This window comes from Prinia subflava, chromosome 11, assembly GCF_021018805.1.
Source record: "Prinia subflava isolate CZ2003 ecotype Zambia chromosome 11, Cam_Psub_1.2, whole genome shotgun sequence".
Lineage (NCBI taxonomy): Eukaryota > Metazoa > Chordata > Aves > Passeriformes > Cisticolidae > Prinia > Prinia subflava.
Genome location: NC_086257.1, coordinates 14,955,608 through 14,978,722, shown reverse-complemented (window position 1 = coordinate 14,978,722; position 23,115 = coordinate 14,955,608). Strand labels below are relative to the sequence as shown.

The 23,115-nt window shown below is 47.9% G+C and overlaps 1 protein-coding gene across 1 annotated transcript in view; it reads right to left on the bottom strand.

The window, feature by feature from the left end:
• P3H2 (prolyl 3-hydroxylase 2) overlaps positions 1 to 23,115 on the bottom strand; it is a 61,440-nt gene that overhangs the window by 21,987 nt on the left and 16,338 nt on the right. The window lies entirely within an intron of this gene.

The window sequence follows — 23,115 nt, the reverse complement described above, 5'->3', positions numbered from 1 at the left end:
AATGGATGAACTTGGCATGGAGCTTGTGATGAAAAATTTCAAACCATTCAGCTAACCTAGAAACCAAAGTCTCCAGCCTGGCAGACAATCCCTGGTTTGCTGAACAGATAATGCTCTTCTAAACTTTTCCACAGCTCCACTGCTGCTGTGTTGTATTGAAGGCTTAGTGCACTGGAGTCTACAGAGGAAGGAGGCTCTGGAGCCTGCAAGCACAAGGGAAATAAAAGGTTCAGTGTCATGAAGGATTAATCTCGTTGTGTCTGTGCAGAGCTTACTGCCCAGGCCAGCAGGAGCAAGGAGCGGTGAGATGGCTATAAATAGCATGTGACCTTGTCTCAACTGTTTTATTATTGAAAATAAGAAGGAAGAAATTCTCCAGAGAAGTTAATCAGGAAATTTTCCCTCTGCTGATGGGTCACACATTTGCAGAATGATGTCTGAGCTGTTGGCAGCCCACTATGGCACCATCTGGGCTCACAGAGCCACCAAAATCAGAGAGCAAGGCAAGCACACAGCAGGAAAGGACCCTAATCAAGTGCAGGGAATAGGTACCAAGAGCCAAAAGTGTGAGGCCATCTCTAAGTTCAGCACCACACCATCCCCTGCTCTCCAAACCTTTGACCAGTTTCTTGTCTTCCAACTCAAGACAAGCAGGGCTGCCTCCTATTCCTGCTACTGCTGTGATGGGGAGCAGTAATGATGCATTCCTGGAGGTTCCACACATACCTTTCCAGGGTTTTTTTTTCATTTTCAAAATGAAGACAACCTCCAGACTGCTTTGGACAGTTCCTCTTAGACCAGCCCAGCTTGTGTGCTGCTGCCTACCAATCACCCTGGTAGACTAAAATCCAAAACACAACAAATTTGTAGGATTGGCACAGGGAAAATCTCTCCTGAGAAAGGAAATTTAGAAACAGCTTGGGGATTTTTGGTATTCCAACAATCAATTTTCAGGATACAAATATATGTGGATTGGTAGGTGTGTGATCAAATGAGCTGACTAGATGATGAATTAGTCTGGGAAAGTGGGAAATACCTGGAAATCTAAAACCAAACACCACTTCAATATTCTTCATGGAAATAAAATTCTTTCAATTCATGAAGATGGAAATCGTATTTCTTAACAGATCTCTCACTTGAGCCATGCTGGCATTATTTTATGTGTGCATGAATCCATGCTGAGCAGACTGACTGGGTAACCCTGTCTGAAAGGGCCATTTGGCATTGAGAAAGCAAATTAGATTGACCCTCACATCCTCCCTTCCTTCCCTCTCTGACATGCTCTTCTTGAACTATTCCCAGGCATGTAAGAATGAAGATTTCCACACGTTTCTGGCTGTGCATTACACACTTCAGTGCATACTTGTGTAACAAATCCTGCACAAGGAGCAGGGCATTTACTCAGCAAAACCACTTCCCAGCAGGAAGGACCCTTCCCATATAAATTTCCAACGCACTGAAGCACTGCAGGATTCATCTGCAAAGCAAGCAGTGGGAAATGTGTTTGTGTTTACTGAACCTTCGATCTGACTGACTGTGAAATACACTCTCAGCCACATTTTGTCCTCTGCAGACACTCAGGTCTGCCTAGCAAACTCTGAGAGCAGCTAAGGTGTCTGTGAAACAGCATTTCAATGAGGAAAAGGTGGGATGTATTCAGCCCTCAGGAATCTGTGCAGATGGTTACCCACGAAGCTCCTACACCCCAGAGTTTTCCTTGGCTAGACAATTAATCAGTGCCCTTGGACATGGGTAGCATGGGAGAAGCAACACACTCACACACTAATGGCAACAAGCAGTGCTTGATACTAAGAGGTGGACAGTATGAAACCAACCAGGCTTTCCACAGCAGAATTTTTTCTTGCATTTCCTTCCTCCTGTTGTTATAACATCCCTATGACAGCCTGAGTTGCTGCTCACCTGGAAAAGTATCCAAGATTAGCCCAGGCATTTTAAGCTAATGAAATCGAGCAGCTGGGAACAAGCAGGATGTGACTATCCCCTCCCCAGGGACCACCAGCACTCCTGCAGGCCATAGCCTGTTAGACAAATAATGAGCTTTCATCTGATATAATGACTGATAACTGAGAGACAGGCGGTCCCCAGAGTCATGGAAGTACCTGGGAGAGGAAAGGTGAATCTTACTGAACACCCTGGCAAGGAGTAAGGGAGGCCTTTGCTATCAGGGGAGGAGGGTCTCATGCTTTTAGGGGAAAACCAGAACAAAACAAACTTGGCAGGCAGCTAAAAGCAACTTTGCAGTTTAGATGTGAATTTTCACCCAGCATCCTGCCTCCCTGGACATTGCAGCAAATCAAGCTGCACTGATTGATAACTGGGTCAAACTCCTAACCCAGTTGCTCTCCACCCTGGTATCTCTATAGAAATAATTACTAAAACACTTAAGAAAAACCCAACTGAAAAATCTGAGACAAGCAGAAAAATTCTTCCAGCAGAAACTTTCCTCCCTTTCTACGGTTCAGCAATGGCTCAGCACCTCGTAGAAGAGTCAGACATGATGAGCTGTCGAATGCCCTTTGGGAGCCAAAGTTTCCTGTGCAGATGCATACGCTTGTCTGCTGCTCCCTGACAACATCCAAGCAGCTACGTGTGTCCCTGGAACACGCCCTTCTCAGAAGACACATGGCTTTCCACCACCACCCCGGAGCCAGGAAGACACAGCGACCTGGTGATAAATGATGCTTGTTTTTTGCAGCCCTTTTGTGCTGTAAACGGAATTTTGTCAACAGGTTTAAGGCCTGTGCCACCCTGTGGACTGCCTCCCCACCTTTCCCTGGAGCAATAGAAAGGTGTTCTTGAGAAGGTGCTGACTCAGACAGTGGCAATGGTCAGTTTTATGGTATTAGCACCAGAGCTTTAGTTTGAAAAGCAGAGTGCAGAGCCCTGGGGGTGGGCTGCAAACAGGACTGTGCTATCTGAGGAAGAGGTTATCTCTCCCTGCCCTGATCTGTCATGGGGCAGTAAAGGGAGAAGCAAACAAACCATAAATTTCAACAAGAAAACAGACTCACAGCATATCTATGCATTGTCTTCTCACCCAAAACCTTTGACAGTCTTCAAGGAAATTGTTTTAATTCACATTTTCTCCAGACACAATATTTCTTGAATACCTTTACCAGGGTTCAAGTCATAAACCAACAAATAATGACTGACACCTGCAGAATTCATGGAAAACATCATGATGGTGATGGACATTAGGGCAGTGCAGATCTGATTAAATAAACCATCAGATTCCAAATCAAGCATTTTGCAAAGTCTGTAGAAGATCTGCAGATTGGGGGTCAGTCAGTTCCCCTTCACCACAAGGGGAACTGACTGACACCAAGGGGAAGCAAACTCAGGTAATGCCTTAGGTGAAAACTGCCATATTTGAAAAGAAATTTCTGTGCTGATTCACCACTACTGGGCCAGCATGAAAACACTGCATCAGGAACAAAGGTTGCAGAGAAAGGGAGAGAGTACAAGGAAGAAGTGAAAATATATCCATAGTTCTGTAATTTAATCTTGGTTGGTCTGAAAAGCAAAGGAGAGGTCTTGCCAGGAGTCTAGTCTTGTCAGGTCCTAGTCTTGCCAGGAACACAACCTGTATGGGCTGCCAAGCTCAGCCCAAAGGTTCCAGTATCCCAGGAATCTTCCCCCAGCAGCGGCCAGGGGTGGACACCTGTGGGCAGGCATAAGGACATGGTGGCACACAGTGACCCCCACACACAAGGCATTGTCAGCACAGTCCAGCACCTTCAGACTTCCTGAACCAGGATCTGCCCCTGGACCACTGTGCTTAAAAGCCACTGATGGACCTGTCCTCCTGGGAGTTATATAATCCTTTCTGGAACTCGTTTATACAGGCTGCAATAAATAAGGGATTTGGGAGATTTGAAGACAGCAGTATTATTCTCACCAGAGTACACATGTGGTTGAGAAGGACCTACCACTAGGCTGTTAGAGCTTTCAGAAAACGTGGAACTGCAAAGTACACGTTGACTCATCTGGAAGGCAAGAGGCATTGCAGCAGCACTGCAAAACTCCTCAGGTTCCTCCAATGCTCAGTGTTCCTAAAACTCAAACCCATCTGAATAAAACAGGGATAGGGTTTCCCACCAAAATGCCTCTTTTGAAATGAAGGGACACGAAACAGGCAAGGGAAGGGGGCCTCAAGCCTCTTCTCATCCAGAACACTGAGAGAACATCAGGTCTGAAGGGTTGTTGACAAGATGAGCATGCTGACATGGGATGGACTGTGTTGACTTCACAGCAGAGCAACCTCCAGACATGTTCTCTGCACAATCTGACCCTGAAATTTCTGGGGGAGAGGTTCCCTTTCATAAGGGTTGACACACAGAACAAAAGCACACCTTCATGCTTTGCCACATTCAGTTTACCCAGCACCACCAAGGAAAGGTGTACTTCATTTGGAAAGGATGTAATTCCACCCTTGCAAATGTGCCTCTTACTCTCCTCCAGCTCCCCCAGCTTTGATGAGCACTGTTAATAATTTGAGGAGGAATTGCTGCCTTTGAGAGCAGAGTGACAGCAGTCCCCAGAAGGACACCTCAGACAGCCCAGGGGCACAGTGTGGAGATGTGTGCTCTGCTGCTCAGGCTCTTGGTGCAGCTCCAGAGGCTCCTGTGGAGTTACACCAGGGCAGAGCTGGCTCGTGCTCCAGTGAGCAAGGCCACATACCACTTGGGCAATTGCCTCCATACGTGACACACACCACAAGTCTCAGCTGCATTTGCTGCTTCTGAAATGAAAACACTTTGCTTGGTTTCCCCAGCCTTGGCTTGGTAATCATTACTAAACACTTATCAGCTAGACAGCCTTCATTTCCTGAGAGCCTGGACCTAATTACACTGGGAAACAAGCTGCTTTTTCTTCAGACACTGAGAAATGCTGGTTTCTGAGCCCTTCTACTACAAAGTTTAACTTTGTTCTGATTAGTAGAGGGTAGGGGAGGGAAAAAGCACAGCCAGCTCTCAAGAGGTAAATGCAGTGATCATTCACAGAGATGCCCTGGCTTCACTCTCTATCATTAATAGTAACAACAAAATGCCACAGATATTTCCCTTCCCCTCCCTCCCTTATTAATCTCAGCTGAACCCTGCGAGGCCCCTGCAAAGTGGTATCATTTTCCCTGAACTGCAGGTAAGGAGTCTGATGTCTCCCAGCAAATCAGAACCAGACCTCGGGCTGGAGCTCCTAATGCCATTCCTCCAAGGAGTGAAACAAGCCCTGCAGCTCCATCCCCTGATCAGGACACTCGATCCAGGGGTGGGAGGAGGGAGCCTTTGCCAAATGTGCTGCACATGGAGCAGCTTTTCAAACCCCTCCTTTGTGCCACGGGGCCCAAGGGATGTTGAGTTACAATTGCCCACTTGTAATGGAGCTCAGAGTATCGCCATCAAATCAAACTGTTGGTTAATTAGTGTATTAAAAAAACCCCTACAAATGCACAGTAATGGAGATATAGAGGCATTAGCACCAAATCACAAGATCTGCTGCTGCAGCAGAATCACTTTTACCCTGTGAGCTGCCCAGGAGCTGCTGCCCATCCTGGTGGAATGCCAAACATCCACATCCAATGGGAGAGAACCTATGGCAAACCTGCTTGGAGAACAAAAGCAGGGAGACTTGAGCTAAGGGGTTGTGCTTCCACTGACTGAGGCATTCTCACTAATCCTATTATCCTGGTTTGGTAAAGAATCTACAGAAATGCAGAGCAGTGTCGTTTTCCCTTCTCAAGGATTAGCAGAATGACATGGGTGGGATGTGTCAGCTCCCAGTCTGACCAGTTCACATGTGGCCAAAGGAGTGAGTGACCCTAGGGGAAGTGGGCACATGTCTGTCCATGCCCTCTGCAAAGGGCTGCTCAGTGGCACATCCCACATTTCTGACTCTGGGTGCTCCACAGGTGTGTATCTTCATCCTTCCTCCTCACAGCCACAAGTCAGGAATAAGACACAGAGCAGTACCCTGGGCAAGAGCAGTCCACGGACTGGGCACTTGGTCTGCACACACACATTGCTGTACTGGGAGCAGATGTGGATAGAGCCAGGTGGGATGCCAGCCACAGCCTGGATGAAGTTAATGGCACACAGTGTTAAGCTGCATCTTCTGACACCCTTGTGACCCTGTACAGACACACTCCTCCAGAACCCTCTACACATGAAGGGCTGAAAAGCATCCATGGTGATGGATGACCCTCACTGGTCACACCAGCTCCTCAGCTTCTCAACTCTCAACCCACACCAGGAAGCAACATCCTAAAAGATGTACGTGTCACTTGAGGCACGACACAGCTGCTTATTCCATCACTGCTGGTGCTGCTGTGCCTGCCTGAGATGGAGAAAGCAGCTGCTTGGTGCAGCTCCAGGAAGGATGGCAGCCCTCTGCAGAGGGAGCCCTGCCCTGCTGCAGGATGACCCAGAGCCCGTGGGGAGCTGGACAGGAACGCAGCAGGATAGCTGGGGAGTGGTGTGTGCCACAGGGATGCTGGGGGGACCCCCTGAGCACAGGCTGTTACCACTCACAGCTCTGTGTCCCTGAGCAGCCTGAGCACTGACATCACCCTGGCACCCCGAGAGACAGTACCTGCTGTCCAGGACAGAGCTGTGCTCGACTATGCAAAAAATGAGGAGCTGTCTGCCCTTGCTGAGGACACAGCTGAAGTCATGCTCCTGTGAGAAGCAGTGTTTTCCAAGCACTGGGGTTCTGCTTTCAATTGCTGCCTCTGGTTCTGATTTACTGGTAATTCTTCTGCCGGGCACTGAGCACCTCCATGACTCAGTTTCCCTGTAACAGGAGCACAAATCTTTTGGCCCTGGCTGCTGGGAGGCTGAATGACAGCCTCAGCAGAGGCTAAATGCCTCAGATGACGTCAGGGTTTAAGCCATTGCAAGATTTTTCTGTTGATCTGAAAATTACGCAGTGGACTCCTGTAAGAGCTCACTCAGTCCTTATAAGTGGCTCTTTGTCACTGTTCCCATCCACACCCTGGTTCCTCTTTGAAAGGCAAATACCATAAAAAGCTGTTTATAGAGACTGAGATCTAGAGAAGAGAAGTCAAATAGGGTCAGGCTCTCTATGGCTTTGCTGGCCTGAGCTGTGGCCAGGGGCTGGCTTCCTGCTCCCCCCGTGCTTGCAGGGAACACTGACCCATCTGTCTGAGGAGCCCCCGACGTGGGTGGGTGGGTGTCTCCTGCCCCTTTGCAAAGAAACATTTCATCTCCAGTGAAAACAGCTAAGACGGAAAACGTGGACGATGCCAAGATTAAAAAGACAATTAGGGTAACAGCAAGCGTCCCTAATCAATCATGCTTGGACAGTGAGGGTTTTATGAGCACAAAGACTTCACTTAAATTCTTTTTTGCATTTATCCACAAGAATGAACAAAAAATATAGTGGCTGAGGAAGCTGCCAGATGTTGATTCACCCTTTTGCTTTCTGCAAAATGTTTCCATTTTGTTGAAAACCCAATCAGCAAACTCAGGAACCCTTAAAAATTATTTATTATTAATTAACTTAGAAAATGAAACCTGCAAGCAGCTCCAATGGCAGCACATGACACGGATGAAGGCAGAGGAACTCTGCCATCTAGCAGACTTCATGCCACTAACTTTTTCCTGGCCTGGAGCAGCAGAACCAAACTGGTCTCTCTCTCACTGGTACCAAGTCTAGTTTTCCATGACACAGAAAAGAGAAAGCTTAAAGAAACAGATATGTCAGTGCATGGATTTTTAAAAGAAAGGGCTTCCCACCATGCCTGGATGCTCAAACCAGGGCTGCAAAGCAACTTCTGTTTCTCAAGTACCATATCAGAGTTTTTTGTCTCATGTCCAACAGGCCAGCTGGCCTGCTGGCATTTCTGGTCCCAGACTGCTCAGGCAAAGAGGTCAGACTTAGGTACCCAGTAACTGCACAGAATATCCTCTTTGTCAGCACATGACAGCAGGCCAGAGAGAGGGCTCAGAGCAGGGCCAGTGCAGCCCCAAACATGTACCAGAAGGTGGGTACCTCCTTCTCTCACCTCACCCCAGAGCTCAAGAGAAAGGTTCAGGAAAGGCACCAGAGGCCAAGTCTGGGAGGGGTGGATAACGAGGGCAAGAGAGATACAATAAAGTTTCTCTTTTGGAAAACAGATGGGACTACACCATGCAAAAAGGCTTTATGATCCCTCGAGCAGGAAATAAGTGATGACATACTGTCATGTTGCTGTGTCAACAGCTGACACATCGCAGCAGGGTAACTTCACAGACTCCCACGTTTGTTTAAAAGCTCTCTTTGAAACCACAGAGCCAGGGCAGAGGCACTTCAAGTCTTGCACAGCAATGGTTCTGCAGCAAACCCACTGCTGCAGATTCAGTGCCTCAGGAACCAGCCCTGTACAGAGAAGCCACAGCCAGCCCTGCCATCCTCTGAAATCATCTGCGGCTCACCACAGACAGCTGCTGATACAAGACCAAAGTACCAGCCTCCCTTCCCTTTCCCCCTCCAGGAAAACAGTACTCTGACCCAAAGTGTGTTCAAAGGGTTCATTGTTGTCTGGCCAACACACAATGCTTGAAGCTGCACTGGAAGTCCTCAAGGTTGTGGACAAAGTTCTGCACATCTCAAGCAGGCTGCAGCACTTCTGAGAGTCTCTTTTATCCCTAAGAGGGCTTTTTGTTTGCTTTTAACATTATACACCAGAAACAAAATATTGCTCCCTCCCTCCTTCTCTGTCTTTTTTATTACAAGGCAGCACTGGCATTTTCACCTACTAAATTGCCAGGCAGTTTTTCTAAGAGTCTGCATATTCACTTTCTCTGCTTTCTTTAGCAGTGGGGTGCAAGAGATGAATCCTTGAGGACTGGCCCCCATGGTCCTGCCCTTATGGAAACCAGGAGGGATAACTCAAGGAAACCCTGTATGTCATTGTGCTGCCAACTGGAACTGCGTTTCTTCTTCCAGCAGTAGGTCCAGCACAAGTCACATAGTCAGATACCAGCAAAGAGAAAAAAAACCATGTTCCCCACAATCCTGATGGAAAGCCTACCCCAATTCAGCACAAAATCTGCAAAGCCATTCAATCTCTAAGGAATATCTCCTTTTAGAATCCAGTTTCATTTCCCAGCCCATGATATCAGAGACAGATGCTTCTCCCACCAACTTTTTCTTTTGAGAATGATCCTGCCTTTGGGAGAAGTTAGCTGAAGTTACCAAGTGAGTGCACACAACCTTCTCCTTGGACAACAACACATCAGAAAAAGGTCTGGGCTCAGACATCAGAGTAAGTGCTTTTGCTCATTAGCCTATTAATTTACCCTCTCCCCTGCTCCAGGTTGGTGCCTGCATGCCCTGCAGCAAGCAGGCACACTGGAGCATCAGCAGCAGGTCTGCTCTGCCCCAGCTGCAGTGCTGCTGGCCAAAGCAGCAGGCAGGATCCTGGGCCATGGCCGTGACTCACGCTCCTGACCCTGCCAAGTAAGTAGTTTTGGAGCAAGGAAGTGACAGGCAGATTCAAATTAGAAAGCTGGTGAAACAAAATGAAAGAAAATCCTCCTCAGCATTCCTTGCTTGCATCCAGCATGGAATCAGGCTGTGCAAAGCACGAGAGGTGTCAGGGCACGGTGGTGCTGCTCTGACACACAGATGGGCTCTGGCCCTTCTTCTGCCAGAGGGAAAGGCCCTTTCCAGCACTTCACCACCTGCTCTAGTGCAGGGATGACCATGTCCACGTGTTTGGCACACAGGGCCCTGCATGGGTGTCACCATACCTCAGAGGGTGCTGCCAGCCACACTGGTGCTGTGTGGGTTTCCCTGCCTACCCTCTGCTGTAGAACATCAGAAAGGTAACACGTGCCCCAAGTTATTTCCCCAGCTATTGCGTATCAGGCTGGGTGGTTCTGAGCTCACATACAGGTGCAGGAAAACATCAAAACTTAGAGCCATGACACTCAATGGCAAATCTCCTAATGCTAAGGAGAGTCCAAAATACAACCCCAGGTAAACTGGCCCAAAAAACAGATGCTCCAGGCTTGCCTGTTTCTCAACAACTTAACTCACAGCTCACTTGGTTGGTAGTATCAAATCTGCAGATGGGGAGAAGGGCACTTTTGAAGTTTCCCAGGGAGAAATCCATATTTCTATGACTGTATTTTGACCATTGTAATGAATGACCCTAACAAGACTCAACCATGTGTTTATCTGACAAGAAGGGGTCAGAGGCACAGATCAGCATGAACCACAGTCCACAAATACCAGTGAAAGGAATCTCAACTAGGATGAGTGCCCTGCACATAAATCACATATCTGTGAAGAAATCTGAAGGCATGGTGATGATAACCCTTCTTGCTTATGTTCCTGACGCAGGTGGCTTCCTACAGGAAAATCCACTATATCCTGTCGCACACACACACTTTGCCCCAAAACCTTCTCTGCCAAGTTTCAGCCCACGGCTGAGATTTGATAGCCAAGTTAATGACTTCAGTATGTGTCAGTTCAGAGCCAGCAGGATGACAAAGTCAGCCTGACTCTTTCCCACAGCCCTTTGTGCCTGGTAAATAGGAAAAACATCCAGAAAGGGAGGAGGATGCTGTGCCACAGCCCTTGGGAAATGTTGCTGTGTGACTGGCTGGGCGGGGTGGATCAGCTCTCAAGCAGGCAGGGCAGATATTGTCAAAGAAAAAGGCTGATTAGGCTTTCTACCACTAATAATATCAAAATAGCATATTGCTTTCATTGGCAGTGAAGCAGAAAATGAAATGGTGCAAAAAGGAGAAGCCTCAGGTGAAGTGGACTGGAATAATGTCAGGTCTGCAGGAACGACAGCCCTCAAGTGCCCTTAATACTTGAGTTTTTCTTTTGCACATCAGGAGGTCTGTGAGGTTACTCACCACCCCATGGGAATCCTCCCACACTCCTGCCTTTGCACTGCTGCTAAATTGGCAAGTGTCTGCAGGCTAAAGCAAGCCCCTGGGAAAGTCCCACTGCCCACTCTGAGGGCTGGGGGAAGAACATCCTCACTTGCTACCTCTGAGAACAATTGAAGTTCACTTTCTTCAGCGCACAGGGGAACAGAGATGCTTTTGCTGGCATTTAACTCCAATAATCAATTTTGGTTCACGAGTCTGACCCACAGGCTCTCAGCTCTTAAATCAACACCTGCAGAGGACAGCTCCTTGCTGCTGCACAGAAAGACAGCTTAGACCCTGCCAGACTTTGGTGTTGTGGCTCTCCCATGCTGGGTCCCTCACACTCCACCACCCCACAGCCCAGACAGTCTAGGCTCTCTGGGGCAGGAAGGGTTTGCTAACATGCCTGTACACTGATTAATAAACTAAAGCACTGACTTTTTGTGACTAGCTATTGCTATAGCATTATAAAAAAAGAAAAATAAAAAGCAGGAATACCAAAGAATCATTGAAGCAACTTACTGAAACTCTTTGGAGTGTTCCTAAATGACCTAATGAGCTTTTTTAAATTATTTTTCTTGCAGAACCTGTGCGAAATCCAGAGCACATGATAAGAGGGAAGCAGAATGCATATGAGAGCACATTCCTAGCAGGTACACCTCACAGTGTGGCATAAAGGCACTGTAAATCTTCAGGATGTTCCCAGGCCAAAGCCTCCTCAAACATTACAACTCTTATCATCTAAACACACAGGCATGCTCACACACAGCAGCAGCATATTGTGACAGAATGTCAACTGTCTGCAGAGCTGCATGCACTTAAATGTAATGCACATATTATAACAAGGTCAAGCTGTATGCCTGGAGTCAAAGCTAGGTGGAGAGGCTCAGTTTGGAAGTGGTGTGATGCCCCTCAGCTCCAGGATTCAAGCAGCTGACAGAGTTCAAAGGTATTTTTCCTTTTTTGTGTGTGTGCTGAGTGTCTTTTCCCTAACCACCCCTATCCCCAGGAAAAGCAGAATGAAGATTGTCTGTTAATTGACAGAAACAACTGAACCAACTGGGCTGCAGCAGGGCTTAGCACCCTTCCCAGCTCAGCTGTCCTTCCACCCAGAACAGGCACAGCAGAGCTCAAGGAAGTGACTGCAGACACAGGGTGGGAGGCTCAAGGCTCGCCCTGCCCAGGGTGTGACTGACACGGGGCCTGGCAGTGCCACAGAGCCCAGGGGACCCGCCAGAGGGGCAAGGGCAGGACACTGCTGTGAGCAGGGCCATGGAGCTGGCAAACCCCTGCACCTCCCCTGCTCTGGGATGCTCAGAGCCCGTGGCTTTTGCTGCTTTCAGCAGGCTGTGCAGAGAAGAGATGCCTTTTCCATACACAAAATGAATTATTTCCTTGCTCTCAGGGGGGAGGACAGTTCCCTCCCACACATCCATCAGATTAATGCACATTTACAGCTCCTCCAGGGGAGGGAAAGACCAGAGATCCTCACTGCACCTCAGACATTCAGCACTGCTTCCAACATGCAAGAAACAGCTTTGCTGCTGGAGGGCAGCCTGGCAGAGCAGGATCCCTGAGAGTGGCAGGGCACTGATGGGGTCAGGATTTGGGTGTATTGGGCTGCTGGAAGCACTTCAGCTGGCTGTGCCACAGAGAAAAATATAAATTAAATCAGTAAAAAAAATAGGAGGCTGTGGAGTTAATGTCATTAAGTATGTGACAGCTGGAAAATGTGAGCAGCCATTGTCTGCAACCCCCCACAGCTCCTTCGGCCAAACCAGTTTGCTGAAAGCAGCAGCAAAAAAGCGTAAAGGGCAAGACTGGGAACACTGGCTCCCCTCCTTGCCCTCCCTGAGGGAACAGGACAGCTCAGAGGTCACCCTGCCCCAGCTCGTGGGTCCTTGGCTTCCCTGCACTCCCTCCCCGACCTTGTCCCCCCTTGCAGCTCTGAGCAGCAGCTCTGGGGTCGGTGCCCAGAGGCCTGAGGAGGCCCTGGCAGGAGCTCTGTCATCTGTCACCCGCTCCAAGCAGCTGTGCTCCATCTCCACACACAGCTCTGCTGCTGCTGCTGTCACCATGGGGTGAGCAAACTGCTCCTGTCCCCACTGAGCTGCCGTGGGGAGGGAAGGAGCAGACCAGCTACACCAAAACCTCAGAAACTGCTCCTGCCCCTTCTCCCAGTTCCACTGATGGGAGGTGCTACACATCTTAGGACCTTGCAGCTGGAACAAAACTGGTCCTCTGCAGCCTGAGCACTGTTTCCTCAGCGTGCATGAATGTCTTAGCACTGGCTACGTGAAAAGAGAAAGAAATCAGACACGTGCAGCATCTTCCACCAGCCAGCAGTAGACAACAACTCTAGGGTATCAACAACTTAACTACCCCTTACCCTTCAGGCTACCTTCCCTTCCAGCAGCTGACCCTGGGCCAATGCCACCTTCCCCAGGCACAGGCTGGCCACTGATCTGCTCCCAGCAGCACCCTGAGCCTCCCACAGAGGCAAACTGATCTGGTGCCAGCACGAGTGGGAGCATTCTGAGAGCACTGCTGGGGAACCTTGTCCTGGGGAGAAGATTTGATGGTAAACTGTGGATTTTTCGCTTTAAAGCTTGCAGAGGATTTTCATCAAAAATCTTTAGTCTAGTTCTGAAAGTACTGAACTTAGGCACTGAAATTACATCCCACTTCACCTCCCAGAATAATGGGCAAACAAACCAAAGATTCAGTTTCAGGAGGTCCTTTTAAACAGCTCCAACTTCTGGACAAATCTGTGGGACTCCTTTTCCTCAGTCCATGTAGCAAGCTTCAGGTTTTATCTGATCACAGGCAGGCAATGAACTCTGCTGTCCCACCAGTCAAAGGACTTGAGGGAATTTCCACTGGTCCAGGTCAATCTACTACACACTTCAACAAGAAATGAGGAATTGCCTTCAAAGCAGTGTGAGAATCAAATCTGACCTGTGTTCACACCCAGATGCTCCCTTTCACACACACACTCTGAGGTGTCTCACAAGTTACCCTGGAGCACCAAATCCTGTGAAACACTGAAAGACACCAATATCCCTTGGCCTGAAGAGCTCTTTGCTCAGCACCTCATCAGATGACACAGCTGCAACAGATCTCCAGCAACAGCACAGCATGTTCACACTCCTACAGAGCAATAACCCAGATCCCAAAGACATTAATTTCCTCACCACTTCCCCTGATGAGTCCCACGCACTTCTGCAACAAACAAGGCAACCTTGATCAAGGCAATTCACATGGGTATAAGCCACGTTTTCCCTGGCATCTCCCTCACTGGATGCTCATGAACTCCAAAAACCACATAAGAGCACCTCACAGCAGCTTGTTCCAAAGTCTTTGTGTTCCCTTCCAGGCCATCTGCCTTCCTCTACCTTGCCTTCATCCAACTGGGAAACACACATTTAATTGCATTCATTTACATTCAAAAAAGGCCTATTGAAAAGTAAGTGGATTAAAAACTAGTCTGGAAAAGAAATTAAACCCTATTGCAGCACAGCACAGGCTGCGTATCTGGGCTGCCATGTAATGCAGGCAATGAGAATTCTCCTCTGCAAGAGGCATTGGGAATTTAATGTTGCAGCATAGCTAGCTACAATGCACTTAGCAGATGTCGGAAACCCACAGCTCCATCCATTTACCTTTGATCTTATGTTCCACTCCTTCCTTCCAAGCCTGAACAGCCATTTGACCACAGCAGAGGCTCAGTGCACTTCTGCAGATGGATCTGAACCCCTCTCTGAACTCCAAGAGCAGGAGCTGCACAAACTCATCTGCAGGCAGCAGCAGAACACCCACTCATTCATACCTTCACCCATGTCACTGTCATCCAAGACCCACAGAGGGATATTCTGCTTGAACGTGGCTTTTCCATGGCAGCAGACATTTAATGCTAAAAACAGGCTGGCTGGGAGCTGCTGGCTGAGTCTGAACATTATCACCTTTCTGTTTGCACTTCCCAACAGGAAGAGCAGCCAGGCCAATGCTGCTCAGCCTCCAGCTCCCAGGTGAGGACCCCTGCATAGGCAGTGGAGAGGAAGAGATTATGCAAGCCTTTCCTACCTCTCTAAGTCCAAGTCCAGTAGTGCAAAGTAGTAAAATACTACCAAAAAAAAAAAAAAAAAAAAAAAAGCCATGTGACATTAGAGCTGAAGAGTCAGCCAGGTGAAGCACCAGGCTTGTCCACCCCACGAGTTCAGAGCAAACACAACCACTCTGCTTCCAGCCCCTGCTGCTGACTGTGCTGCTGCACACTGAGTGCCTGCCCCAGATGCTGGCAGCCACAGGGCTCCCACTCTCCACACACTCACAGCAAACACGGGGACAGCCAGGAACAAACCTGCAGGACAGGCCATTCACAGGAGAGCTGGACTCAAGGATCCTTTGTGGGTCCCTTCCAACTCAGAATATTCTGTGATTCTGTGACTTTTTAAGCCTAACATCTTCCCCTCCAGTCCATACCATACCAAGCTGCTGGCTCTCAGAATTGGCTCCATGTGGGCAAGAAGCGACAGGAGAAAGAAAAATTTGTATCAGCTTTTTGCAGCCCAGCGAAAAAGTTCAGCAGCATTTGGCAGATCTTTATAGCCTGCACAAACCCTCTGCACTCCAGGCTTTCCCTGAGCTTCCCCCTCCCAGTTTTGCTTGCCTCCCTTCCTTGGCACAGCCAGGATGCAGAGCTGGCATGCTCCTACCGTTAATTAAGCTACAGCGATTAGGCAACACATTTTTAAGCGGTTCCCTCAGAGCTGAGCTTGGGAAAAGGCTGCTCCAGCATCAAACCGGCAGCTGTGTGCGGAGTGCCAGATCAGCGATCACAGCGAGGGAACCCGATATGTAAACAGCCCTGTCAGTGATTACCCCACGGCTTCCCAGAGAACTGCTGGAAAGCCTTGGGGCTGGGCGAGCACACAGTGATGCTGCACGAAGCAGGGTCAGCCTGATGCTGAAACCAAAGCCCAGGACGTGTTAACATAACACGTAACATATCGCTGAATATTCGGTGTTGTGCTAACAGAGCCACGGTGACGTGCAGTGCCCCCTCCCAGCACGGTCCTGGAGGGTTTATCCAACTGTCCCACGGGCTCTGGGCTGATGTCTGTCACAGCAGAGTGCACAGGAGACAGGCTGGTTTTCCACAGCCCCCCGGAGCTGAATTCAGACACTGCTGCTCCTTCTCGGAAACTCCTTGGGAGGCCCTAGCAGATAACAGGGATGGGCAGGTTTCCATTTCCAACTGGACCCAGCCTCCCTCTGCGCTCCAGCAGGAACCCGGGGCTTCGTGTGATCCACGTGGGGCTGCAAACGCGTTCCAGGATGCCTGAGAAAAAGGCTGAGGGGCTCTGGCACAGCCAGGCTGAGCCCTGCAGGGTGAGCAGTGCTCGGAGGATGCTGTGAGCCACCGGCAAGAGCCCCGCGAACAGCACTGCCAGCCCTGCCTCCTCCCCTGCCCTGGCGTTCACTGCGACAGCACAGCAGGGCCACCTGATCTATGTGTTCAGGGAAGCTTCAAGCAACATCTGAAAAGATTTCCTCAGTTTTGTTTGTTTGTTCGTTTTGGTTTTTAATAGCTATCCCTGCTCTGCTCCACTGATCAGGCGAAGGTTGCCAAGGACACCCAGTAAATCACACACATGCTCTGCTCCTCTCAGCTGAATATTTACAAATTTCTGAAGTGCTGAACCTCTTCAGGCCATTCAGCTTCTGCTTTCATCTGTGATATCTATCTCAGTGCTTCTGAGATTTTCCTGCAGCTATCCTAAATTAACAAGGATCGGAAACCGGGCTTCATCTGTAACCCTAAAGGTCAATTTACATCATTTTGCTTCAACATGCCAAGCAGACAAGACGAAAACAAACATACGAAGTTTCTCAAAGGAATATGAGTGAAGAGCCCTCTCCCAAAGGAAAGCAAAAGCCTTAAAGTAAGAAAGATGATTTAAAGTAGTTATTTCTATCTGTCTGGATAGGCAAAGCCACATTTCCAGCTAATGAGAGTGGCTGGTTCTGCCCCTGCTACTTGTGCTGCCCAACAGGCTTTCACATTTCAAGGGAGCTGTCACAAAGGTCAAGTGAAGAGAAAAACACTGTCACTAGCAGTTCTGAGCTACGGGGCTGGAGGTCCAAGCATGTCAAAATGATTGACACTGGCCTAAAGGGACTGCACACAGTTGGAAGTTGGAGTTTTCTTGCTCCTGCCAAGGCAGAGAAAATCCAGCATCCCCAGGTAGCTTCCAGAACAGTCTCTTTGCCTAACACTCCCATTCTCATCTACATGAGACTAGTGGGGAGAAGTGGCTGTGTCCCCACTCAAGGCCCACTCCTGAGCTGCAGACCCTGTGCAGGGACTCAGACCACAATTCCCACCAGCACTGCTCTGGCTCTCAGTGCAAGAGAGGAAATCATACTCCAGGTAAATGTGGACTATGGATTTAACCTCCATGCTTGCAAGCTGTATTTTCTCAGCAGTTAAAAATAACCAAATATGAAGCATCATGAAAGCTTTTCCAGGGACCTCACTTTCTAGCCAGTACTCAACTCTCAAAGTAACATCCCTCATTTCTAATTCATGTACTGCTTCACTGCCTTTAATAGCACTTTACCACAAATCTGCACTTTCTCTTCTGCCTAAAGCACTAATTTCCATTACCTCAAGAGGTATCAAATTCCAGATTTTTGCTACAGCTTCAGGTTTTCACACTCAGGTTACAGACACCTCATTAGCCTCCCCACATCTGGTTCAGGCTACAAGGTGTTCGTTCTGCAGCACGCCAGAATCAGTCAACACGACTGTCTGGTTACGTACAGGCTCCAAAATGTCTCATGTGTAAGGAAAAAAAAGGAAAAAAAATTAAATTAAGCAGATGGCCCACAGAGCACTGAGATTTGCAATTTTCTTCCTGGAAAACTTCTGGTAACCCCAGTTCCAAAAATAATACTAGGAATAGCCCTCTGTGTGGGGAAGGAAGAATTTTCTAAAAACCTTTGATCTCTGTGTTCCAGAGAAGGGAACTGACACATTAATCAGAATATATTGCTGAATGGGGTTACTCTCTCACACCACAGGGCAAAACCAAAGTGGGTATTTAAACATTGGTGTCCAGCTCCTGAAAGAAATTTACTGTGTTAAGTTTTTTTTCTCCCTGGAATATTTTTTCAATTAACAAAGCAGAAACATATCAGTTCAACTCTAATGCCTACTATCATCTCTCCCCTAAATCATTGCTTATGTCCTACTAAAATTTCTTACTAACAGTTCTCACACAGAATTTTATGCAGGTTTGTATCTGGCTTTATTTGTTATATATGTATGATGAAATTTCCAAATGTAATGAATTTATCCATGGCTACAAGCCTCATTTCAAAGGTGTACACTTGGTGAGAAGTTTGGTGGTTACACTGAAGTGATAAATCCAGGTAGTCAACACTCCAGAATAACCTTGGAGCATCCCAAAACTCTGCAGGATAAATGTCACACACACCACCCTTCCCACCTAGGTTTCATCACAATCCAGAATTTACAGGAAAAGCACTTTCCAGACTGGACCCCCTGCATGCATCCTCCTTTCCAGAGCCTATCACCACTCCCAGAGGTCACCTCTGGAGGACACTCACACCTGTCCATCTCCTCCTTCACCTGATCAGTGTGAAGGGCCCTTGCCATCTAATTCCTCCTTTTGAGGAGGCTTCCTCATTTTGGAAACAGCATCCTCAAGCTCACTGGCCCCTCTCCCCATCCTCCAGCAGCAGCAGAGCCAAATCCCCAGACACAGGAGTATCGTGCTGAGCTCACGTCCCCTTCCCAAATTGCCTCTGTCTGTAGAGGCCACGAGCTGACAGCATTTGTTTGGATCCATTCCTGGACAAGACCTTGCTTGGAGCATTTGATTTTCTCCACTTCTTCCACTTCCCTTCTGTAACATGAAGCAATACTTTTTCCCCTATAAAAACTGAAATTTGGAGCATGCAACCTAAATTTCAAGGTATTTATAATTTTTTGTCCGTGCACTCTCAGCATTACGCTGCCAAGCACTACTTGCTGCTGGGAAGGCTGACAAAATGTGATCAGCCATAAACAAGTGAACTTTAACTTCACTACAGGATGGAAAAGGGAAAAAGGAAAAGGGACATGGAAAATGGTATCAAACACTTGTCATTTTTGCAGTGGTGTGGGATGATAACCCTGCTCAGTGACAGCTCACTCACAGACTGGTCTGCTGTTGTCTATCAGAAGTTTATGCCAAGTAAAAAGCCAGGAGGAAGGGAGGACAGGTTATCAGTTATCTTTGGAGATAACAGAGTGAGGGGGAAGGGTGGAAAACACATCTACAGTTCTCCAAAGACAACTTCAGCCCAAGGAGCATGCATTCTGTGTGGCTTTATCCATTGACATGACTGGAATAGACACGTGTCGAGCTGCTTATTGATGCTTACTTCATATAAGATGTAAAGGGATCTAGGAAAGCAGAAAGTCTGCTACCAGTTTGGATAGCTGGGATTTGGCAGAGCTGTCTGACCTATATTAACTTTCCATCCACTGGAGTACTGCTTGGAGGAAATTCTTAACCACTGTTTTTGTATCCTGTGCTTCTAGTTTGTAAAACAAGTTAATTCACAAAGAATCTGAGTTACCTCAGAGGAAGAGAATTATGAGAGACTTCCTCTGTCTGGACCTGATAATTCAGTATCCAGTGCAGGGGAATTTGCTTATAAGTAAAACACTAAGGAATGATTGTCTCCATCAGTATTTGCAGCTTCATGGAGCTATGGAGCTGCTGTGGAGCTGGCTCAGACTCCCTGCTATGACCCTGTCCTGTTCACCAGCTCTCAGCAAGGCAGGAGGCTCCCTGAACTCCTGCTGCTTCCAGAGCAATACCCTGCAGTTCTGCCCCCATCCTCTAGACCCCTCCTCATGAATCTGGCAGTGTTTTCCAGGCTGCCAGGCAGCAGCACCCAGCATCTCCCACATCTGCTGGCATGGAGAGCATGTGTGGCCATCGCACTGCACACCATTATGCACCATGAACTCTCCTGCCCTGGGAACTGGAGAATCCCACTGAACAACAGGAAGCATTAAATCAGCATCTCCTCTGGAAAAACACTGCAAGAAACCACCCACGGGACTCCTCTGCTCTTGCTCTTTTGGCCCTGAAACCAGCTTCCTCAGCAAATGAACCTTCTGTGACAGGAAATGCTGCCTTTGTCCATCCCATCCACTCCAAAACATCTGCACATGCTGTCAGTGCTCTCGGGCAGGCTGCATCCCCTGGCCTGTGCCTGTGCCAGAAGGAAGAGCCCTTCCACAGGCACTCTCCTCTTTCCCTGCACAGTGTTAACTCAGCCTTGGACCCACAAACACAAAAGCCACACCTGCCCCTCCAGTAATGTGATTTCTGCAGAAATGTAAGGGCTAGAAGAACTTGAGGAATGTGGGCTGCTCTTGCAAACAGCCTGTCTCACAAGAACATCAGTCCTGGCATTCCCACTGCAGGACACCAGCAGCAAGAAATGCCAGGTCTGTGCTTTGGGCAAAGTGGAACCAAGTTTAACACACATCCAGCAGAGCTGGGGTAGGAGGCAAGAGAAAATTACTCTGGAAGGTCTGGTCCAGGAGGGAGGACTGAAAGCAGTGGGCTTTCTCAAGCTAGAATAGAAAACACAGAGGGGAACAAAAACACACTTCAGATGCAGGCTGATATATAAAAAGAAAGGTGATGAGGAACCAGAATATAGCAACTGACTTTGTACCATGTAAAAATGTTTATCTAGGTATCAGGAAAAAGAATACCCAGCTTTAAGGTCATTTTCCTTTGGGAATTCAGGATTCTTCTCAGGAGAATTTTAAAAACACATATAATAATCTGGTGTAATCTATCCCAAGCAGATGGCTGGACTACATAAGTTTTTTAAGTGTCTCTCAATGCACATTCACACGAATCTATGATCTTTGAGAAAGATCTGAAAGATCTTGAGCACTTTTAATTCAGAAAATTTGCCAGGCCAGATAATTTACCCCAGTTCTTAATGAACCACTGCGATTGCTAACTGCCTTTTATACTGAAAACAAGCATCCTGTTTGTGCTCTGAACATGTTTTTCTGTCCTTCTTGAGTGCCCAGTGCTGGCCACTCTTGGGGACCTTTATTGTAACTGGATACAGCTGCTCTCTGTGTCAGTTGCATGAAAACAAAAACTGAAAGCAAACTTCCTCCTCCCCAATACCATTAATCAAGTGTTTTCTAGTGCACACAAATGCTACTAAGAGTAACAACAGCAATAACAAAAGGCCTGGGACAAATAGGTTTCCTCACTAGAAAATCCAAACGTGGTTTCTGCACTGCAGTGCAGTCCATGGTCTGTTATTGCCAGGAGCTCAGGAGCTTTGAAGGAGCAGAATGGCAGGCAGTAGCTTGTGACACCTCTGGTACTGGGCTCAAGTTTATCTGGGAGGGATCTTCATTGAAGCAGAAAATTCATAATTAAGAATGGAATCCCTAATAACCCTCCCAACACCCAGACAGGAAATTCCAGGTAGGAAACTGTTTCTCATCCAACTCTGCCTCCTCCTAAAGCCAGAAGTCAGAGGAGCCCTGTGTTGGCCAGGCACATCTGATTTTGTGCTGCCCCTTGGCACCCAGTTGAGCCCAATGGTATAGACATGGGAAAAGAGATGAAAAAGAGCTGCTGGACTGATATCATGGGCATCTCTGAAAACAGAGGAGAAGAAAATCAATCTGTAGAGCAAGATCAGTGTGTCAGGGGCAGGCAGGCAGCCCCTGGTGCACCACTGCCTCCATCAGCCTTCTCCTGAGCTGATACCTCCAGCTTCTGCCTAATTTACTGCACTTCTGAGCCTCTGATTGTTTCCTCATGCTGGGAAAATGCCTCATTCCAGCTGAAGCATCTACTGCTTGAGAAGCATCAACAAGTCACTTGAAGAAACTTACACAAGCACTTGACACCTTTTAGGATAAAAATAGCCAAAGGAAATGGGTTCATCCCAAAACACACTAGACAATCCACATTATTCAGAGGGTGATACACCTGCCTCATTCCCAGTCCTTCATCTCCTCAAGCAAGATAAATGGCAAAGAAAACAAACCAGCACCCTCTAAACTTTCCTTCCCCAAGGATCCAGTTTCCATGAGACAAGTCTGCCTTGGCTGTGAGCTGGAAAATAATAAACCAAAGCTCTGTTTTTTCTCAAGGGTCAAGATGAAGAAGCTGTGCACAACCAAGAATGAAAAAGCCCATGACTCTCTACATTTTCCAGGCTCTGCTCCAGTGAAAGAAGTACAGCAACTCTCTTCCTGGAAACAGTTTTGGTCACATGTCACAATACAGGCATCTTCCAGTCTCTTCCCCATCTGCCTTCCTGAATCAGCACCAGCCCAGCAAGGTTTCCCACCTCTAAGTGCCACAGGAGCTAGCACACAGCCCAAAACGTGACAGTCAGAAGGTGTCCTGAGTCCCCAAGAATGAAGCAGGAAGCCAGTCACCTCTCCAAGAAGCCAACACCAATGTTTGCCTTTGGAACTTCAGTTCCTGCATGGAGAAGACTTGAAAATCCAGGCCATTCCTCTGCTCCTTCCCTGCAGGATGAATCAAGTCCCTCAATTCTATTTTTAGCTGAAACCACAGAGGGAGGTCTGCAGGGGTGGAAAACCCTGTGAAGTCTGAGATGCAACCTGCATCATGTCTGGGCTGCATCTGCGTGACTCAGCAAGCTGTGAGGGGTAAGATCAGCATCTGTGCAAACCAAGAGCCTCCCCCTCTCCTTGCAAAAATGTGCAGTTGTGGCACAGCCAGACTTTGAGCAAGCAGTGTATTTGGAGGTGAAATAAAAATACTTCCCTTATCTAGCAGATTACTGTGGGTTTGGTTAGGTCTAATCAGAATTACAGGGTGCACAAGAGTGTCTTTACTGATGAGCCTGACAGCATCTGGCAGGGGAAGGGCATGAATTGCAGGTGTCAATTCACAACAACACGTTTAGAGTAAACATTCACAGCTTGCTAATGAAGAGATAATTCTTGTCCTCTTGCCAACACACACACTTCGCCCCCCCTTGTGATGTGGTGAAGCCTCTTTCCTTCTGCTGTGACCTGCAATGAAAACGTGCAGAGCAAACCCTCCCACCTGCACAGGAGTTTGAACAGCTACACCACTGAAATTAATTAAACAAC